Raw genomic sequence first — 6,000 nt, 5'->3', positions numbered from 1 at the left:
GGTTCTTCCACCATTCCCGTCTTCCCCATATTATTATGAGGTCCTTTTGCTAATGCTTGGGATAAAGTTCGTCCTATGTTTGAAGAACTTAACACCCCAGAAACAATTGACCATTTTTCCCATAACGAGAATCAGGTATGTTGGTTAACATTTACCTTTTATTCCCCCGTGATTATGTTATAACCCTTTATTATATTTCTAGTACTGGATAGAAAATATGGGCTTGTCTCGGCTGATGCATAATTTATATAATGAGAACAAAAAGCTGAGACTTGAGCATGACAAGCTGAAACAGCAAGTTACCAAGTTATCTTCTGCCTCATTTTCTGCCGCTTCCCAGAAACAACTTGAAGCCCAAATTGAAAGTCTTCAGACACAGTTCAAATCAGCCACGGATCTTAACCAAGAATTAACTTCCAAGATTGGCAAATTAAAGGATGATTATAAATCAGAGTTGGCTGAAAAGCTTAAAGCCTTACCGCTAAAGGATGATGAAATAACTTCTTTGAACACCTCCTTAAATTCAGCTAAAACCGAGGTCTCTATCAAAGAAGACGAACTGAAGACTTCCCTGACAGCTTTGGTGGTCTACAAGGCGAACGAAGATACTCGCTACAAAGAAAGGGACACCACCATGATTGAATCCACTGAATTCAATAGGTCGATCGTGAAGTCAATCTTAGCAGCCTTTACTGCGGGAGCTAAAGGGGCGGTTCAACAATTGCGAGAGGAAAACTACTTATCTCATGATCCCCCTCCCAACTTCCTAAATCGTCGCAAACTTATTGAGGAGAGGCCTCCTGATCTATTCCCTCAGCTGACCTTAGTATGACTTTCTTTTCTTAGCTAAATTCGAATCCCTGTAAAGGGGATCGGGACTCTGTGATGACAGTCTGGTGGACTCATGTACAGTTGATTATCCCTTCTCATTATTAAACTTGCTCTTTCTTATGACGCTCGTCTGTTTTGTTTGAATATGTTGAATGTCACTTGGCTGGTCATCATAAAACCTCACCCAACATATTATTATGTTTATCTGTTTAGACCGTTCCATCATGACCGGGTGGTATATATCAATGCTGACAAATACCGTCCAATACTTTATAGGTTAATTGTGTCCCGTTCGATCTAGTACAGTTCTATTGCAATATTCTCAATATCGGTCGATTTGTTCTACTCGATTGATTTACACTCGTATTTATGTATGGCATCTTATATATTAACCAAATTTCATATGGTTTTATTATAGTGCATGTCATTTGACTTACCATGATAAGCCTTTGGTCGACATATTTGAATAGCATTTATCTCGGCCGATCTATTATGACCGACCGATTCATATTGACATTTATGAATCTCGTCCGGTATTCTCTAACCAAGTCCTGTCTATCGACTAATGCCTCCTATATAACTCTTGCCCGGTCTATTATGCTCCTTTGGGTTTGTTGTTTTATTAGACAAATGATCCGAACTTATAGTACCTGACCGATTTTTCTTATATTCGTCGGACTCTCTTAAGAATTAAAATTATACCTAGGGAAACTTTTCACATTTTTCGAGGAAGATTACTTAACTCAACCTATTTTTTCTTGGGATTCATTCCCCTTTTTTTTAGGATTTGATTTTATCCTTTAATGTCATCACCCATTTATGACGATTGGAATTCCGAGTATTTTTTTCTTTTCCTATTTCTTCTGCTATCTTTATTTGGGGGTTTTAGCACAGGACCGAAAGGAAAACAAGGATTTTAAGAAGTTCTCTCTCACTTTCCCACTTTCCTCTTCATCTCCCTTGATTCATCTTCCTTCTACTGTTTCATCATGGCAACTTCCCCTCCTGCATGGTTCTTTCGTGTGCTTCTGATCTTACGGAGATAGAAGAGGTGGATTTGAAGGCGACTTATGGTTTTCCTTCTTATATAGCTCGCCCTACTCCGCTAGATAGTCCACATCTACCTCCTTTAGGGTGTATATTCATCTTCCGGGACCAAGTTCTACAAGGTTTCCGATTCCCTCTCCATTCCTTTTTTTTTTTTGATGTTAGTGTATACTTCAACATTCCCCTCAACCAGCTTATCCCTCAGTCTTTTTCTATTCTCATGGGTTTCATTGGAGTATCTAAGCTGCTAGACTTTCCTTTATCCCCTCGTCTTTTTCATCACTTCTTCGTTCCGCGCCAGATAGATATGGGTGTTTTCAAGTTTCAATCTCGCCCTAAGGCTATTTTGTTTAACTGCATTCCCCCTCAAGGGGAATGACTCCATAAATTTTTTCGTATACGTCTTCCTTCTCCTCCTCCTTTTCCTATCCAATGGATATGTGATTTACCCCCAGTTCCTAGTACCCATAATCTCCTTAATGATCCCTCTGTTGCCTTTGCTTTATCTAAATTGAGGGGAGCAAAATTCAGCTTGCCGCATTTAATTGTGGAGGGTTTGATGTTTCCTTTTGGGATAGGCAATATTGACACTCCCTTGGATAACTCTTTTGGTACGTATAAACATTTCGCTCTACATTTACTGATTAGTATTTCTCTTTTATAATGGTGTTTAATTCCTATGTTTCAGCTGATGCTCTTCTTCCAGCTTTTATGTACAAGAATCCTACTATGACTAAGTCCTTTGTTAATAATCTTGGAGAAGAGTGGTTGCGAGCTCGCCGGGCTAATCCTAATTCCTCAACCTTGGGCTTGCTATCTGAAGAAGAGCGACAAGCAGAGGTTGTCGCAGCCATGGAAGAGGAAGAAGAAGAGCCTTTTATTGCCTTAATCAAAAAGCCAAGGCTTATCGAGAATGTAACCTTTGGTGATCTTTTTGGTACTTTCGTGCAAGCTCCTCTCATTTCGACGCCTGTTTCTCTTGAGAGAGGTAAGGCACCGATAACTCCTACCCATATTATCTCTAATCCTTCTGTTAGGATGATGAGACCTGGTCTACTCATCCCCTCTTTTGGTGCTATTATTTCAGCTCCTTCTGCTTCTGCTTCTGCTTCTGAGATGGTCATTATCCCTTCTATGTCTTCTACACCTCTTGCATTGGCCTTGCCTCCTTTGGCTTCTGGGCCACGGGCAAAACGAACACCTTGCCGGAGATCTTCTCCTAGTGCCGGGCCTTCAGCAATTTCCGTTCCCACGACTGAGTCAGTATCCCTTACATTGTCACCTTCTATTCCATCTAGTTCTTCTTCTGCTGCTCTTGTTTCTACTACTTCTTTCCCTTCCATTGCATCTTCTTCTTCCCTGCCTCCTTCTTCTTCCGTTCCCCCGTCTTTATTCAAACAAGCTGTGGGTCTACCTTCCCAAATGGGACAATCCTCTGATCCACCTAGTTATGGCTCTCTACAATTACAGGGCCTATTAGTTGAATCTTGGCTACAAGGCCAAGAACAACTAAGGGGCATTATTCTCTCAAATCGTGCCGACCACCACAGTCGTCAAGCAGTAGCTGTAAGTATTCTTTGTTATATGTTGTTAACTTCGTATCCTTATCTTTAACTATATCATCATTTTGTTTAGTTCTTTGCCTCGAGTCTGCACATCGACCAGCTACTTATGGCTCGGGACCGGGAGAACAATAAGCTAAAAGCTCAACTAGAGACATTGAAGGCTACTTTACCTCCTTCTAATAATGACCTGACTCAGTTGCAAGAAAAAGTGTCCTTGCAAGATCAATAATTAGGGGTATTGAGATAGGAATTAGAGGAATCACAACAATTATTGAAAGATAAAGAGCTTGCAAGGAGAACTTTGGAGCTACAGGTGGATCGATTACACTCTGGTCTTCGACTGGAAATTGCTTTAAAGGAGAAAGCTCTCTTAGACGCTTCTCATAAAAGTCTTATTTTAGAGAAAGTAGAGAAGCTTCATAATGTCTGTCTTCTGAACAAGCTCAAGACCTAGCCTCTCATGATTTCGCTATCCTACAGGAACAAGAGCAAAGAAAGGCTCAAGATGTTGAGTTGTCACTGCTCCAGAAGGAATTGGAACAACTCAAATTATAGAAGGATGCTTTAAAAGATCAAAATACTAAACTGCAAGCTGATTTCCAGAGTTATAAGGAGCAAGAGAAGAATCGATGGGAAGAGTGGCGCCTGGCTTATCTAAAGTCTCCGGCGTTTGCCAAAGAATTTGTCCGTAGAATGGTGGGTGCTCTAAATCATTCTGTGTCGAGAATCCTCCAACAATTGAGAGAGGGCGGTTATCTACCCAAGGAACCCCTCCCTCTTCCTTCATAAGCCGTCGTAGACTTAACAAAGAACTACCTGTAGATTTAACAAGTTCTTTTAATTAATCATGTCTATGCATCCAAAAAGATTGGCAATGAAAAAACTTGTAATGGAAAAACTGGTAATGAAAGGAACTGTAATAAAAAATTTTGTAATTAAGTGATCATGATATATGGGAAAGTTTTGATACTTACTTGTTTCTCTTTTGTGTTAATTTGAGAATGCCTCCTTTGAAATGCTCCGGAGTATTGAGTATAAGTTTTGTTCAAGAATTCCTTGCTTACTCTTTGAAGTTAAACCCTGTTTTAGTAAACTCCTTTGCCGATAATATCTTTCACAACCACATGGCTTTAAGCAGTAGAATTTTCCGCCATCTTTCTATACTTCACTCAAATAAAATGTGGCTAGTATGCTTCATATTTCAAAAGAATGAATAATCCCAAGCGATTTTATATAAGGCCCTGTATAAAACTCTTGAGTTCCGAGCTGAGTATAATACTCCGGGCGATTTTAAATAAAGACTTCCATGTGAATGGGCCTCTAGATAGAAAATGTGACATATGCATAGATTCCTCCTTGAACGCTAACTTCTGATTTAGTATAAAATGTCAGCCAATTTTTGTGAATAAATCCATATAACTTTGCATTTACCATGCCAATATAATCCTGGTTGATTAGGCTTTGTGATAGTTTAAAGCCTCCGATGAAGACCCGTCTGAGTTACTTCATGAGATTTCCCGATTGACTAGGTTCTGTGATAGTTTAAAGTCTCCGGATCCTCCCATGAAAACCCGCCCGAGTTACTTCATGAGATTTCTCGATCGACTATGTTCTGTGATAGTTTAAAGTCTCTGGTTCCTCCCATGAAGACTCGTCCGAGTTACTTCATGAGATTTCCCGATCGATTATGTTCTGTGATAGTTTAAAGTCTCCAGTTCCTCCCATGAAGACCCGTCTGAGTTACTTCATGAGATTTCCCGATCGACTAGGTTCTGTGATAGTTTAAAGTCTCCAGTTCCTCCCATGAAGACTCGTCCGAGTTACTTCATGAGATTTCCCGATCGACTATCTTCTGTGATAATTTAAAGTCTCCGGTTCCTCCCATGAAGACCCGTCCGAGTTACTTCATGAGATTTCCTTATCGACTAGGTTCTGTGATAGTTTAAAGTCTCCGGTTCCTCTCATGAAGACCCGTTCGAGTTACTTCATGAGATTTCCTGATCGACTATGTTCTTATGTAAAATTATAATGTTTGCACTGACCTTGTATGTAACAACCCACCCTTCTTACTACTACTCTCTAAGGGCGACCGTTACCTAACTACTACTCTACTTACTAGTGTCACTGACGCTATTACTAGCAATACTTAGATTTATCACGGTCCAGAGGAATTCCTACCGAAAAATTTCGACAGAGTCTCCCCTGTACCGGTGACCAAATCCATAGTACATAAGATATATACGCAGCCACAGGCGGCTGGAACTCATTTTTCACAACCACGCAGTTATAAAAACAACAGTAAAAACAACCAACTATATCACTCCATAATTAATTAAAGTGACTAAATGCATATGCGGAAATAAACTCAACTACAATCTCACAAACTGCATAATAGTGTTAAAGAAAAGAACTAAAGCATAAACTCTAATCAAATAGGTCCTGCAGGTTTGATAACACTCTTTGGATCTCTCCATAGTCGCAGTCATCACACACCTTCATCACCACTACCATCCTGTCGCCTCCCTTTCATATCTTAGCTTTTCCTTTATCTGCGGTA

Source organism: Zingiber officinale, chromosome 9B (genome assembly GCF_018446385.1).
Source record: "Zingiber officinale cultivar Zhangliang chromosome 9B, Zo_v1.1, whole genome shotgun sequence".
Taxonomy (NCBI): Eukaryota; Viridiplantae; Streptophyta; class Magnoliopsida; order Zingiberales; family Zingiberaceae; genus Zingiber; species Zingiber officinale.
The sequence above is the reverse complement of the archived record's forward strand: the minus strand, read 5'-3'. Positions refer to the sequence as shown.